The sequence below is a fragment of the Callospermophilus lateralis genome, chromosome 9 (assembly GCF_048772815.1).
Source record: "Callospermophilus lateralis isolate mCalLat2 chromosome 9, mCalLat2.hap1, whole genome shotgun sequence".
Taxonomy (NCBI): Eukaryota; Metazoa; Chordata; class Mammalia; order Rodentia; family Sciuridae; genus Callospermophilus; species Callospermophilus lateralis.
The window spans coordinates 13,000,144-13,017,333 of NC_135313.1; positions in this window are offsets into that span (position 1 = coordinate 13,000,144).

Sequence of the window (17,190 nt, forward strand, 5' to 3'; positions counted from 1 at the left end):
TGTCCTTTTGCCCATCTTGCAGGCGTCCCAGACCTCCTGGAATACCTCTCTTTTGCCTTAAAGGAGAAATACCACTCTTCCTTCTCCCCATAGGAAGGAGTAGCTGCCACCACAAACCTTCTTTGTACCAGGATGAAGCCTCTATCCATTCTCAATGCTTTCCTTGCCTTTGAATGAGGAAGGGTATTATGCACTAAGATGGTAGCTAGTGATGGAGTCTTTAAAAGGGATCCCTTTTAGCAAAGTCCACAAAACCAAATAAAGAGATGGCTGACTCAATTGCAGGTGGAATATGGGACTTGTGTGTGTGTGTGCGTGTGCGTACACTTTCTGTACTCAATGCTTGGCTTTTATGCAACTTTAGTAAAATATATCATGCACATCTTTTTAGATATAATAATTACATTTACATTTATCATCTACCTATCTATCTGAGACACAGAGGGAAAAATAAAGAGGAGGCATGGACACCAGAGACCAAGAAACACAATCACATTTGTTGAAGTATGAAAGCAAAAGTGAAAGGGGAAAATTTAAAAGATATCTTTAAGGAAGTCTAAGCATGACTTGGTGGACCATGGACATTAAGTAAAGGAGATTGCCAAAGATTAACCTAAGGTAAATGTCAAAACTTGACAGTTATGTCCTTACATAGAGATCTAAAGAACAGTTTTATTTAGTCTGCTTAATGTTATAAAATACTTAAAAAAACAAATTTTGTGAACATGTTGAAAATAATATTTTTTATGAATTTATGAATCACTATTTTATAAATCACTTTTAAAACTAGAAGATCTGACGACCCTGCTCTATCTCTCCACCGGAGCTGAACGTTCCTCTCCTTTGATGGGTGAGTGGGTCCCCAATTAGCCCAGTACCCTCCCAGCTTTGCTCCTATTGATCCATGTCTTGGTATTCCCTATTCTACCACTCTTGTTCTAAGGAAGGTAAAACTAGTGACATCATTCATGTAAGCAGGAAAGAAGATCCTAGTGTACTGAGTTCAATCCTGTTCAAGCTCCTTCTGAGGTGACAGGAGAACTCAGTCGAGGCAATTCCTGTAGCCAGAGGTGTAAGATTAAACTGAAGGAAAAGACAGCACAAGCTAAAGACTGTGTATAGGAACTGGAGGGACAACTGGGGATGGAGATCAGGTGGGTATCACAGAGGCTGATGATGCCCAGGGATACCTGTGGCTGCAGAGGGACACTAGGGAATCTACTGGTGGTAGGACAGTTCCATGCCTTGTATGTGCATGCATGTTAAAATCACACAGAAGCACATGTGTATGCACACTTGCCTGCTCTCTCTCTCTCTCTCTCTCTCTCTCTCTCTCTCTCTCTCTCACACACACACACACACACACACACACACAACATGACTACCTTCACTGCTTGTCAGTTCTGAAGGAGCTCCTTGAGTTGGACCACCAACAGTTTCCTGCTTCGATGCAAATTGTTTTTGCCTGATTTCTTTTTTTTTTTTTTTTTTTTTTTTGGTTTGGTTGTTTTGTTTTTTGACATATTTCCTCTCCATCTAACATGGTATCAGAAAAGGAAGTTGTAAAACCTCATTTCCTCACGTGTGATAGTTCAACTTTAATGGGATTAGGGGAGTGAAACACAGGCCTTTACTACATATTGTGGCTTTATAAATCCACTTTAGATCATTTTTGACAGATTTAGATTACAGCCTGCTATATAATGCAGCTTCATGTACAACTAAGAGTATATTTACTTGAACTTGACATAGAACAAGCAAGAGAGCCTGTGGGGTGTGAAGGAAAGAGGTGCCTTGGGCTAGCAGATGTTCCAGACTCCACTAGTCGGGGTGCTGGTGCAGTAAGTCACTAGCTCCCCATGAGGTATTTTCCTGTACCCCTGGCGCCCACCACACTGCTGGCATGTCACTTCTGGCAGTTTTCCACATTCCCTCACCCTGTGGTTTATTCCATCTGCCGTGTGCCCTCTGCTCAACTGGGCCTTAAGCCATAAAACTCCATGACCATGGCCTGTAGGAGGTCCAGGTAAGTGAGAAAAATGGGACCAATGTCTGCTGGGCTTCCTCACCTGTGCAGATACTGTATCCATTAGCACCTTTTCTCAAGCCAGTAACAGCAGAAGCAATCCATCCAGAATCAAGTAAAAAGAAAGATGCTTTGACTCCTGCAACTGAGGAGTCCAGGGCAGGCTTGGCTTCCGACCCTGCTCCTCCTTGTCAGCTCTACTTTCTTCATCTTGGTTCCTTCAGCAGCCAAATTCTGAACTTGGACCACAAAAGGCTACAGCTCCCTGAACTGTACTCTTTCCACTGCATCTGCCCGCTTTGAGTTCATATAAAATTCCAAGTGTCCTCTTCTTCTCTGGCTCTACTGGGCCACATTCCCACCACTGAACCAGCCACCAGAAGGAAATGTACTGAGCGTTGTGGTTTAAGGTCATGAGCTTTGTCCAGATATCAGGAGCAGAATCCATGAAAATCCTGTGAACTAAGAGCCAAGGGCAAGCCAGGTGGAGTCTCACAAGCTTGGAAGAAGAGCAGGGATTCCCCCTTAAAGAATCCAGAGAGCCCTACTTCCTTTTGTGAGAGGCACACTGCAGGGAGAAGGAGGAGTCCTTCTGAGGCTGGGGGTGGCCACCAGAGAGCTGATGATGGGTGGCTTGCTGCTTGCACTCACAGGACACAAATGTAAATAAAAGGTTTATTATCTAACACGACATAAAATGTTAAGACAGCTTGTTTGTCCTATGACTGACTCGTTTTATTCCTGATAAATTAGTTAACAGTGTTTTATATTTTGTAGCTTCAAACTGCATTGGTGGAATTTATGCTCTGTGCATCAGTGTTGCAGAGTTAATTGGTTTTGGTTTATATTCAACATAGACTTCATTATTTTCATTCTCCCCAGGAGGAATTCTTAATTCAGTCTTATAATTTCTTTGCTGAAATTCATCGACTGTTTGAAGCCTCTAAAGTGTGTAATCGTGAATGATAACAGGGCCCTCCCTTTGAAGAGCAGCGTCCTCCCTTCTTCCTGTTTGTAGCATCCCTTGCTTTTTGTTGTGGCCCTGGAGACTCTGGCAATGTTGGGGATGCTGTAGATACTTCACCTGTGTGGCAAGTTATTGCTGGGTGGTTCCAGGGTTACCCATACATCTCGCCCTAGAAGAATCAAACAAGGAAACTGTAGGTAGGTAGGTAGGACCTGCTGCCCTGTATCTTGGCCTTCATACTGCAGTTGAGTTCTGATTTCCATTAGTTCCCACTGTTGATCTCTTGCCTTGGATTTTGCCCTGGCTTGGATGCACTCTTCATTTTTGCTTCTGGAAAAATCCCTGATGTCCTGAACTTTCAATCACAGGCTGTTCCTTTGTGTTCTTCCATATGGCCCTCATCACTGTGACCTCTTGTTGTCCTACTTGATAATTTGCTTATCATACACTACTATGATGGCTGTTTCCTGGTACTTTGATTAAACAACTACAAATCTTCACTCTTTGAAATAAGCTGCCTTGATTTTCCTTTCTTTTGTCTATTCCTATCTAATTTTTCTCTACAGTGTAACCTGAGGAATAAAATTGAAAACAAATTCAATGATCTCAATACCTTGTCCTATTCCTGCCAGGCCACTAAAAAGCATCGATGTCCTCTCATTCCACTTAGCATTCAGACAAGGTGAAATGCCTTGCTGGAGTCTCAACCCCAATGACACCCTTGGCCTCAGCCTCCTCTGTGTTCCTTTTACCCTCCCCATGTCAGAATGGCTGGTTCTTATGGAGTGGCTTGGACCCTTCTTTACTCAAATTGTTGGCACTGCCTAGAAATCACTTCCTTCCTTCCTTACCAGGATGCATCCACTAATGTTTCCTATCCTGCTTCCAGGACTGTTTTCTAGGGATAACTGCCCTGCTTCTGTTTACTGGGCAGCCCTCCTCGTACCCCAGCTTCTCGACCTTCTCAGAATACCAGTGGCCTTTCCTTCATAACTATGGCCGAATGTGTAGATTCACACTTTGAAATGCGGCTAATGTATGTTTCTCCAAATACACTGCAAGCTCCTTCAGGACACCTGCCGTGTCTACCTGGCCTTCTGTGGAATTCTAAGCATTCAGTCCAATGTCAACAGACAATAGACCCCAGGAAAGGTTTGTTCTTCTTATATGATTCCAGGGAGCAACAACCCGCCAACAGCATCCCCAACATCACCAGAGTCACTAGGGCCATAGCAGAAAACAAGGGATGCCACAAACCAGAAGAGCACTGCAAGGCAGGGCCCTGTTATCATTCACGATCACACACTTTAGAGGCTTCAAACAGTCGATGAATTTCAGCAAAGAAATTATAAGACTGAATTAAGAATTCTTCCTGGGAAGAATGAAAATAATGAAGTCTATGTTGAATATAAACCAAAACCAATTAACTCTGCAACACTGATGCACAGAGCATAAATTCCACCAATGCGGTTTGAAGCTACAAAATATAAAACACTGTTAACTAATTTATCAGGAATAAAACGAGTCAGTCATAGGACAAACAAGCTGTCTTAAAATTTTATGTCATGTTAGATAATAAACCTTTTATTTACATTTGTGTCCTGTGAGTGCAAGCAGCAAGCCACCCATCATCAGCTCTCTGGTGGCCACCCCCAGCCTCAGAAGGACTCCTCCTTCTCCCTGCAGTGTGCCTCTCACAAAAGGAAGTAGGGCTCTCTGGATTCTTTCAGGGGGAATCCCTGCTCTTCTTCCAAGCTTGTGAGACTCCACCTGGCTTGCCCTTGGCTCTTAGTTCACAGGATTTTCATGGATTCTGCTCCTGATGTCTGGACAAAGCTCATGACCTTAAACCACAACGCTCAGTACATTTCCTTCTGGTGGCTGGTTCAGTGGTGGGAATGTGGCCCAGTAGAGCCAGAGAAGAAGAGGACACTTGGAATTTTATGTGAACTTAAAGGGGGCAGATGCAGTGGAAAGAGTAGTTCAGGGAGCTGTAGCCTTTTGTGGTCCAAGTTCAGAATTTGGCTGCTGAAGGAACCAAGATGGAGAAAGTAGAGCTGACAAGGAGGAGCAGGGTCGGAAGCCAAGCCTGCCCTGGACTCCTCAGTTGCAGGAGTCAAAGCATCTTTCTTTTTACTTGATTCTGGAGGATTGCTTCTGCTGTTACTGGCTTGAGAAAAGGTGCTAATGGATACAGTATCCGCACAGGTGAGGAAGCCCAGCAGACATTGGTCCCATTTTTCTCACTTACCTGGACCTCCTACAGTCCCTGATCATGGGGTCTTATGGCTTAAGGCCCAGTTGAGCAGAGGGCACACGGCAGATGGAATAAACCACAGGGTGAGGGAATGTGGAAAACTGCCAGATGTGACATGACAGCAGTGTGGTGGGCACCAGGGGTACAGGAAGATACCTCATGGGGAGCTAGTGACTTACTGCACCAGCACCCCCACTAGTGGAGTCTGAAAGGCCTGCTAGCTCAAGGCACCTCTTTCCTTCACACCCCACAGGCTCTCTTGCTTGTTCTATTTCAAGTTCAAGTAAATCAACTATTAACAGTGTATGCATATGTATACGCAACTATAGAGAATCATAGGTTACAATATAGATCATTCTAAAACTTCTTAAAATGATCTAAAGGTGAAAAAGAAATGTATGGACCTTGGTTTCACTTCCATAATTCCACTGAGCTTTAACAATAACACATGGAGAAACATTTTATAATTTTCCATTATGAAATAATCATAATTTAAAAGGAAGTTTCAAAAATGTGCAGAGAATTTTCTCCTATTTTCCCCTCAGCCTCCTGCCATAACCATACCCTGTACAACTACAGACCATGTCCAAACCAGGAATCTGTCACTGGTGCCACCCTCAGTGCTCCTTCAGATTTGACCAGCATTGCATAATTGCATGCCTCTGTGTGTGTGTGTGTGTGTGTGTGTGTGTGTGTGTGTGAGAGAGAGAGAGAGAAAGAGAGAGAGAGAGGAGTGGGGGTGTGGGGGGAGAAGAAAAAGCAATTTTGTCATCTGTATAGTTCCAAGGTACAGACCAGATACATCACCAGAAGCTTCCCTAGTGCTACCCTCTGTACCCACAGCTGTACCTACTTCCATCTTTAATCCCTGGAAATCAGCGTTCTCTTCTCCATCTCCATAGTTACCTTATCTCAAGATGCCACACAAATGGAATTCTGCAACACATGACCCTCTGAAAATAATGTCTTTCACTCTGCATTCCCCAAGTTGGCTAATCTACCACATGCATCTTATTTTTTCCCTTCCTGTTTCTGAGCAGGATGCCTCAGTACGGACGCAGCCTAGTCCACTTCATCATTTGTCCACAGAGAGACACTGGGTCATGTCTCCTTCCATTCTTAGGCTATTAAGAGTAAAGCTTCTGTGCACGGTGTCCATGCTTTTTTGTGAAAACAAATTTCCATTTCTCTGAGATAAATACAAGAGTACATGTTGGGAATGATTTTTAAAAGACTTCAATCTCCTCACACATCTCAAAGGCCTCATTTCTCTGCTCCAAACCTAGATCGTTCATGGATTTCAAAATTTAATACCTTTGGTGCTCTCCTTAATTTCAGCCGGACCCAGCATCTAAACCTTGGATAAGCTGAGTAAAACAGTATGTTTTTTTCTGATTTTGACCTGAGTATATTGAACATTTTCTGAACCCGCGGCCTTAGAACAAGCAGCTGAGAGTGGAATGATCAGATCTGTTTCTCATGCAGAGGATTTAGAGGTGCCACCTAAGTCCACGAAACAGCCTCCAAACACTAATGCATACTTCATAATCTAGTAAACAGTTCATAAAATTGCTATCAGATAAGGTGTTTTTGATGTCTCTGATCCAAACTACTGTCTCATATTTGAATTCTCAACATTAAGTATGACAAGTACCTAGGAAACAAGTTACTTTTTTTGTCTTAGAGTGTTGCATCTTCTAAAAATCAAATTTGTGAGGGAAGGAGGAAAATCACTGAGATGTAATTCAATTATTGAATTTCAGTGAATTTCATGTGTACCTAGTGTCTAACCTATTAACTGTTCCACTGAGAAACAAGGAAATGGCCCTTGCATCCCAGAAGGAACACATTTAATATGCAAAAGAAGAACGAAAAATGCATTTCTTGAATTGCACACTAAATTCCCACTTACTTTATTAAATTAATGGAAGACTTTTCTCTCTCGGTCCTCATTTTTCACACTTTTGTCTGAACATAAATACACACATAGGGGACCCTGGGTAGATTCAACCTTGCAGATTTGGACACATCTGCCTAAAGTCCCAATTCACACAATGTACTAGATGGGAATGGAGAAAACAAAAATTTGGTCATGTGTTTCAGGAGCAATGACTGAATGCTGATAATATACAGGCCCTGTGTTAAATCACTTAAAACTGATCATCATTTAAATGCTGATGATTTTCAGGAGTGAACATGACAGATAAAACCTGCCTTCGTGAATATCAGAAGGAATTCAATGTGGTCTGTTCAGATACATGGTCACTGAAGCACAGGGCACTTTGGGAGCACCTAGAAGGGGCACCATCTTGAGTGGGAACACTGAGATGTCTTCCTGGAATGAAATGTAAACTGACCCCTGAGTGAGAAGAAGGAAGCAGCCAGAGGTGTGGGAAATGGGGACAGGGAGAAAAGGCATTTTAGGCAGCAGGTGTGGTATGCTCTTGTCAGGAGGGTGGATCTCTCAGCCTTAGAGAGTCATTTGGAGAGAATGTTACACTAAGTACGAGGAGCTTTCTGAGCCAAGGGTGCCAGGACAGCAGGGATCCCAGCCTGGATGGTCTGTCAGGATGGTGGGGAGTTCCTACTGGAACTCAAGCAGAACCGGGGAGGGCAAGTTTTCTTGATTGGTTGGTTTTACCCACCATTTTCCTTATCTATACCTTTGATATTTTTATACAAGTGAAGCACATTTATTGAAAAAATCCAAATGAGGTAAAATAGATTATCAGGTGAGGTTTAAAAATAAAGAGTTAAATAAGGATGAAAAGAATGATCTACTGGACAAGTACTTTCAAGAGAAGGTCTCTTGGGAACTCTGTGCACACTCTGATCTCTGCTAGTATTTCTGTGACCCCCTTCCCCAGTCTCCACATATTTTTCTGACCACCGACTCCTACCTCCCATAGCACCAAACCCTCCAGCACTCAGAGTCCACAGCTCCTTTTCCTGCACACTCCCAGAGCACTTAGTACATTGCTAGAGGAACAGAATCAACAGGAAGTATAATTACAAAAAAAAAAAAAAATGGGATTTATCAAGTTGGCTTACAGCCAGAAGCTGGGTAGTCCACAATGGCCATCTGCAGGCTGGAGAGCTGGAAGAACCAGTGGCTGCACAGTCCAAAAGGCTGAAGCCCTGGAACAACACGGATCAACAACTCTACCCTAGTCTGAGACCAAAGCCTTCTGGAGAATCACTGGAAGATTTCACTTTGGAAAAGTGAAGAAGCAAGAGTCTGATATCTTCAGAGGATTGCAGCAGCAATAAAGAATCCATTCAAGAAGAACTGAGCTTGCATCTGCTGCTGCTTCCTTGTTCCTCCAACTTTTATTCCATCCAAGCCATCATTCTATTGGATAATGCTGTCCAAGCTTAGAGAGGGTCTCCATTTCAGTTGGCTATCCCACATGCCAATCATTCCTAGAAACACCCTCACTGACACATCCATAAGTCTCTTAATCATTGTCATCCTCTTAATTCAATCAAGTTGACAATTCAAATTAACTATTACACTAGGTTTTTGTTTTGATGTGTCTGTCTTCCTTGCTGATCTCCTTGAAGACAGACTATGTATTAGTTCTGGATCTTCATTCATTCATTCATTTATTCACTTAATAATTATTTACTAAGAATCCAGCAACACAGTTCAGGGGATGTTTCAGTCAACATTCCCCATCCACTTGGAGTCCACATTAGAAGGGGCACACCAATGGTAGCTAGAAGGCTTGACTGGTTTCCTGGCTTCCAAGAAGAGAATACAGAGTCCAGAGAGATTTCTAGTTGTCCAGCACTGTTGAGAAGAATTTTAAGGAAATTTGAGTCCATTCACCAGCATTCTGTTCAGTCTAGAAAAAAAAGCTTTCCAAAAGTCAACTAGGGCTCTCACAAGAAAGAGCCCATTCCTTCCATCCTCCTCTTCACTGGCTGCTCATCCATTCTGAAGCTTCACCTCCAAGGCGCTTGTCCAGTTTGCTGAATCAGGGCTAATTTTGGTACTAGTGAAAGACAAATGCTATATATTTCCCTTAGCTGCAAACCCTCCCCCCAAGGAGCCATTGATTTTGAAAACCATATGCTAACCCCATCAAATTTCTTTGAGTTTGATTTTAGTCAGTTTTGTTTTGTTTGTTTGTTTCTTTCTTTTTCTGCTATGACTGAAAGACCCAACCAGAACAACTGTAAAGGAGGACAATTTTATTTGGGGACTCATGGTTTCAGAAGTCTTATTTCGTAGAAGGCCAGCTCCATTTCTTTGGGCTCCAGGTAAGGCTGAACGTCATGGTAGAAGAGTATTGGCAGAGGGTCGTGCAGCTCACATCATGATCAGAAAGCAGAGAGAAGTCTCCACTCTCCAGATACAAAATCTATACCCAAAGCCACACCTCAGGTCCCACTTCCTCCTGCTACACCCTACCACTTCAGTTACCCCTCAGTTAAACCCTATCAGGGGATTAAATCAATGATTGGATTAATACTCTCACAAACCAATCATTTCTCCTATGAACTTCCTTGCATTATGTCACATGTGAGCATTTGGGGGACACTTCACATCCAAACCTAAACAGGTTCCTTTGAGCAGCCATTTTGCTAAAGAATAATTGCACCCCTCTGGAGGAATGGAGAAAAAACAAAACAGTTTCTATGTCCATGAATTTAATAACTGCCTTTCCATCCTCAGGTCCATGTGGGGTCTGCCCACCTATCTTTCTTTTTAACCATATGATAATTGAATTTCAGAAATATCATTGCCCTTCTCTGTCATTAGACCTTGTGAGGCATCCATGAATTCACCTCAATAATTTATTTGCATGCGAGACTCTCTACTTAGTGATTTTGAGAGCTTATCCTTCCACTCTAGGCTCCTATTCCTTACACAGTTCATCAGACCCCTCCTCAGGCCTCCATATTAAATAGGAGGATAGGCTGTGCTCAGTCCTGCCAGCTCTTCTTATCCTTACACAATAAGGAATATTCCAATGATTCCTATCCAAATCAGTCTCCTCCAGCATGAACTGCTTCTCCATCTCCAGACATCGAAGCAGGAAAAAAATATCTATTTTCTTCTTTAAGGCCCACCTCGCCATTCATCTTATCAAATTTTTCAAGTATCTATAAATCAGTATTTTCTAAAAGCCAGTATTTTCTAAATCAACTTAATGATCACAATCACCTGAGGCACTTTAAAGAAGAACCCCAGGACTGTGCCCTTCAGGATCTGGTTTACAAAGTCTGATAAAGACCAAAGGATTTAGACCACTCACCAACTCTCGGGGGATTCCAGTTGCCATGTCATTATGGCTAGCACTTTCTGATCCCAACACACGCTGGGCCTGGATGTCATGTCTCTAATGAGGATAGGAATCGGGGATGTTTATCAGGGGTGTGTGAGAGCTTAAACCTTTAAGACAAGAGAGAGTTTAGCATTTGTTGCCCTATTCTTTCTATTTAGGAAACCCTCCATTGTTGCACCAGCTTCTGCCACTTGCAGGTTATATGAGCTTAGCCAGAAGTAAGTGTCTCTACACAGTTGCTGCATCACCTATCCCCCATATTAAATCTTCAAGAGGTCATGGTCCAATAGGAGAGGACCAAGGTGAGCAACTAGGCGTGAAGTGCTCTGGGTGCTAGGATGGAAGTATGTGATTAGTTGAGTGCTCACAGGGAAATTTACTCAGATTGTAGTATCCGGAAGAGCTTCAGAAGAAGTGCTATCCCAGATGAAATATTGGCTCTCCTGATTCTCAGCTTCCTCATTCTGCAAAATAAGAATTGAAGTTTTTACTACATAGGGTGCTTGTTAGATCAAATAAACCTAACACATCATTGGCACTCAACAAGTGTTAAATGATCTCTGCATTTTTTATTGTTGTTGTTAAGGAATAAAACATCCATTATAAAAAGAAATACAAATAACATAGCATCGTTTCTCCAAGTATAATGAAGCATAAACAATTATAACTAATGTACCTGAGCCCATTATTCTAAAAATAAAAGAGATTATCTCTAGATACTGGCACCTCCATTTGGTCTTCATTTAATCTACATTACCTCAGATCAGGAATTATCTCCTCTGTGTTCCTTGCAATTTCTTACCCTGTAGCCAATGTGCAGTTGGATGGGACAAAGTACATTTTGTTTAAATTAAATTGACATTCACATAGAGGGTCTCTATTTTGCAAGTCATGTCTAATCATTAATCCAATCAAGAACTCAGTGAGGAGGTTATATTCTCCCATTTAATTACCCCAGGTTTATAATCCATGGTCCAGGAAATCCGGAGATTGAATCTCTCTTTACTGGCCTAATCAGTAGAAGCTAATAAAGATTTAAAGTGAAAACTTCCTGGCATCAGAAGTCTTAACAGAAATAACAGGCTATTTTTCTAGTTGAAGGCCAATTAAGAAAAAAATCATTCAAAGGTACTAAAAATTTCTCCTGTCCTCTGATACACCCATAGTATAATTTAGACATAGCTGTTAGATAACTTAACATAATAATAATAAATCATTTAAAATTTTACATTATGGGAAGCAAGAATAGATTTTAAAGTTGAAAAAAATTTTCCACTGGTTAAAAAAGAAGCCAGCTTCTAAATATAATGAGGTGGTTGACTTGTTAAATTTAAACATTTGAAATAGCTCAAGAGCTTTAAATATCTGGAAATTTGGGGTTTAGTCTGCATTTTGTTGTTGATTTTAGCTTTTACACTTCAACTGTATTTGTGCAATATTCCATAGGAAACAAAGAAGCATGCCTTGTGTGTATTTTTAATGAGATCTTTGACAAGTTCACTGGAGCATACAATAGACTTGGAATGCATTGAGTCCTAACAGATACTAAACTTTAGAGCCCCTAGGAATAAAGAGACTGGAATCTAAGTATTGCTAAGGATGACCCTGTGATGAATGGAAATATATTTCCTTCTAATACAGAGTTCTACAAATTGTTTAATTAGTTCCTAAAGTAAACTTTTGGAATTCCACATTTAAAAGTACAGATTTATTACTTTTCTTAAAAATAAGTAGATTTGGCAACACATTCCTGCACCATTATATGTGAGTGGAGTGACAGCTACCCTCTTCAGAAGTGTATGTGATTTCTCCAGACACATCCTCCCTCACTTACTTGTCCTTTCTACTCTGAAGGCAAACTGAATCACCAGCCTTGTCCTAAAGCCCTCAAGATACAAACAAAGAAGTGCATCCTGGGAAAATAAGGCACATTAGTCCTGTGGCCTGATATTGCTGTATAAGGAACATCCAAAGTTCAACAGCATAAAACAATAAGTGTTTGTGCTGCTCATGTGTCTGGGGGTTAGCTGGGCTCCTCTGGGATGGCTGCACTCTGCCTGTCTCACACTCCTTCTAGTACCAGCAGATCAGCTAGGCAGCTTCTTCCCATGGCAGTGACAGAAATGGAAAAGGACAAGGGGAACCCATAGCCCTGTCAGGGTCTAAGCTCATCACTAGACACCATCCCAACCATCTTTTTCAAATGAGCAAGAGAAGTTGAATGGCTGAACTACACTCAAGGAGAGAGTTCTGACCTTTAGTGGTGGCATACTTCACAATCACAGCATGGGAAGGTAGGGGGTATGAGTAAATAATAAGCCAGGGACCCCATCTCTCACTGTAGAGGTAAGTAATCACCCCCTGTGCTGCCTCCATCAAGCCCACTTTACTCATTCACCCTTTGTTTCTGCCCCAAGGTCATCTGATTTGGAAACAAGTTTGCCTAATTTCATCATGCAGCACTCCTGTGCCCAACATAGCAGTGCCAGGCCCCAAGGAGAATCTGCTCCCCAGCCAGGGCTCTTAATCATCAGTTTGAAGATAAAATACTATCTTATCTATGAGAAATAAAGCAATTTCTCAAAGCTTTTTTCTAATAAAATTCCAGGTTTTGAAGAACTACATGTAGATAAATAGATATATGATGATGATGATGACGACGGTGATGATGGATGGACAGATAGATTTCTTTTTTCCTACTTATTTATTTATTTTTGGTGCAAGGGATTGAACCCATGGCCTTTTGCACATGCTAGGTCACTGAGTTATACCCCAAGCCCTGAGAGAGCTATATTAAAGCTAGAAGGGCAATACAGATCACTCTGGGGTAAGTTTTAAGTTCTCAAAGCAATTCTGTCCTTAATAATTCTCAGTCTATTGCATCATATATAATAATATGGAGATATTTTTCCATTAGGGAACAATATTGTCCCTGTATTAAGGACACAAAAGCATTCTACAAATTAAGCAGCATTATTAACTTTAGATGGAAAAAAAATCTCAGCAGGTTTCCCTTTCAGAATTGTATTTTCCCTTGCTCTCTGCTTCTAAGATGTGATGCTTTTAAGAAATACTAATAAGCTAATAAGCCATTGAATCTATAATGAATGGACGAAGGAGAAGCAAAGCTTATCAAATGAATTTTAACGTGCTAATTTGGAATATCATCTATATTGATATATGACCACTGGGATTCGTTAATTCTTTACAACAGAAGCTCCAGTCAAACAAGTGAAAGCTCATGTGTTTCTATGGCAGTCCCACATACCCAACTTCCAATGCCCAGAACTGACCTTTGTAGTTTAGCTTTCCAGAAGGGCTGCCATTACCCACACACAATCTATCTCCCATAGCAGAGAATGAAGGAACACAATGTGGATGTAAGAAACCACACAGGTGGCAACATTTCATAAGGTCCAAACCTCCCAAAACCACCCTAGTCTAAAAGTTTGCAATATCCTTCTTCCTCATTGGCATGAAAGTAAAGTGTGTGTGTGTGTGTGTGTGTGTGTGTGCGCGTGCACACACACACACACACACACAGAGTTCAAATAAGCTTTAAATTTTTGAGCTATGGAACTATGATCCCTTTTCAGGCTTATTTTGTTTTCTTGTGGGGAAAAATGCTGTGGAGGAGAAAAGATAAACAGAAATTTCTATGTCTGTCCTCCACTCATTCCAAATCTAGAGTATGCTATTTTTCCTTTCCTAAAACTTTTCCTATCTACAGCATGAATATATGTTGACAGCTTCTCTGGTTCAAGTCTTTCCATGGTAGCCAGGCAGTTGGGTTAGACTAGGACACCTCCTGGCCCAGCTGTTCATTGACAGGTACAGCAAGTACTTCCTGGTGGTCATGACCCCCCGACAAGGACGGTGAAGTGAACGGGACATAAAGAGTTTATCTCCTAACAGAATATCAAAGAACGTCATAAATAACATTGCCCTCCATGAATGTCAACATATCCAGCAGGGATGAGAAACAGCATTCACAGAGAACACGTTTTGTTATATACTCTTATGGATTTAATATCACTTAAACCATGCAACTGTGCTGAAAGTTTGGATTTTCCTTTTGTAAGTAGATAGGAGACAGGAGGAAACTAGAAGTTGAAAGAAATGAAGACATTATTTTAAGATCACCCACTTATTGAGTAGCAGAACTTCGGCCATGGCTTGGAATGGAAAGACCTTGGACCACTGCAAAGCCACTGAGTCCTGGGTTGAACACTACAATCACACTTTTTAAAAGTCCTCCTCGAAGTGACTGTAAATCCATGTGAGGAACATAGTCAAAGCTACCTTCCTCACAAAATGGTTGATTTTGTAAGTTCTTAGCACACTTACAGATTTGCTTTTTTGTTTGTTTGTTTGTTTCTCTGATGTGGTTTCTGAACAGAAATTTAAAATATTTGGGAAAGGAGTAAAACTTCTAGGCTATGTTTCTATACTAGAATTTTTAAGGGCAAATTGGTGCTAAGTGGCACTGAATCAAAGAGCAGGATAAGTATTCTGGTTTGGCTATGAGGTGTTCCTGCAAAACACGTGTTAATGCAGGAATACTCAGAGATGAGATGATTAGATTATGAGAGCTGTCGCCTGATCAGTCCGTCCTAGTTTGAATGGACTGACTGGGAGGTAGAGCATGACTGGAAGAGATAGTCCACTGGAGCTGTGACCTGAAAGGGTTCATCTACCCTGTAGCCTATTCCCCTTTCTCCTTTTGCTTCTCTTGCTGCCATCAGGTGGGCAGTGCCCCTGTCCCATGCTCTTCTACCATGACATTGTGCATCAACGTGGTCTCAGAGTGGTGAAGTCAGCTTACAATGGACTAAACCTCTGAAACTGTGAACCAAAATAAATGTTTCACCCTCCAAGCTGACCTTGTCAGATATTTTGGTCACAGCAACAAAGAGCTGACTAACACAATAAGGTGCCAGTGTCTTGGTATTGAATAATTCCAGAGGTTGTGCCAAATACATAATGTCTAACTTCCTCATACAGCTGAGAGAGAGACAGGGAGAGGTGGAGAAGCTGTGAGTGCAGGAGGCAGGCCCAGAAAGGCTTCTGCATAATGGGTACGATGCCTCACACTCAGCTGTTCTCAATCTGTGAGACTGACCAGGGATGCTGGTGACCAGGGGTGCTGGTGACCAAGCTCTCCTAGGCATAGTTGCAGTAAAACTTTCACCACTGCCTCTCCTACCTTTTCCTTCCATTAAAGATTTAAAAAGTAGATTTGCAATGAGTGAGTAATCAATACAAAATTCTCTGAATTTGAGAGATTTTGAAATTGAAAGACTTTGTCCTAGGTTTTGGTCTAATTGGAAGCCTATTCTAAAATCTAAGCATAGCTTCTGTATATTTAACAATGATTTGAATTGCTTATAAACTTCCTTCTACTATATGAAAAGGATACATAGATTTATTGATAACAAAGAGGCATGCCATCACATATAAGTGTATATATAATTGTGTAATTCCTTTGACTGAATTGTGGGATAGCTCAGTGATTGCTTCTAACCTAACAATAAAGATGAAAATGTTGCCTCCATGATTATGTAACAAAATCTAGTGCTCTGGTTTAGATGAGGGTTCCCCAAAGGTATATACACATATTCAAAAGCTTGTTCCCCAGGATAGCACGATTAGGAGATGCTGTAGGCTTTTTGGTGGCAGGGAATAGTGAGAGGTTTCAGGTCCTTGAAGACATATCCTTGAATGGTATAGTGGGACACTACAATGTCCTCTGTGGGTGTGTGCTTGTTTCCTGACTTGACACATGAACACTCACTTTGATAATACTCTCTCCATGATAAGCATTCCTCACCACAAGCCCAAACCTATGGGGCTACCCCATCTTGAAATTGAATCTCCAGAACCATGAACAAAAATAAATCTTTCTTTACTTCATAAGTAACTTTTGTCAGATATTTGGTTATAGAGTTTCAAAGCTGACTGAAACAGCTACTATCTTGACAAAACAAAAGCCTTTATCTCTTTTTTACTTTGATAAAATATGCTGTAGTCATATTGGAGAAACCCAGGTTGCAAGGAACTAAGGACAGTTTGCAACCAATAACCATCAAGGAACTGAGGAGCTTAGTCCAGCAGCCTGAAAGAAATCAACCCTACCAAAAGCCATAGCTTTAAAGCAGATCTGATAACCTTAGCGGAGCTTTCAGATGAGACCCCAGTCCTGGATGACGTCTTGATTGCAGCACTGTGAGAGGACCTGGGCCTGGGGTACCCAGTCAAGCAGAATTGGATTCCTGACTTACAAAACTGTAATAATAAACATGTGCTACTTTAATACAGTAGTTGGGGGTATAATTTGTTACAGAGCAATAAACAATTAGTACATCTACCCTTAAACACAAATGACATATCAACTTCCTCCCGAGCCATTAAATAGTTTATCTTTCTTTAATACTCCTGAAAATGAAAACAAAATTAGTGAAATAGAATAATGGGTAAAAAATGGAAATATATAAATAAAGCAAAATGTTTTGATTTACTAACGCTGTTGAACATTTTTTTTTCATTTGTTTGTTGGATATCTGTGTTTCTTATTTTTGAGACGTGTCTCTTTAGTTCTTTTACATAGTATTGATTGGGTTTGGGGGGTTGGGGAGGTTTTGTGTTA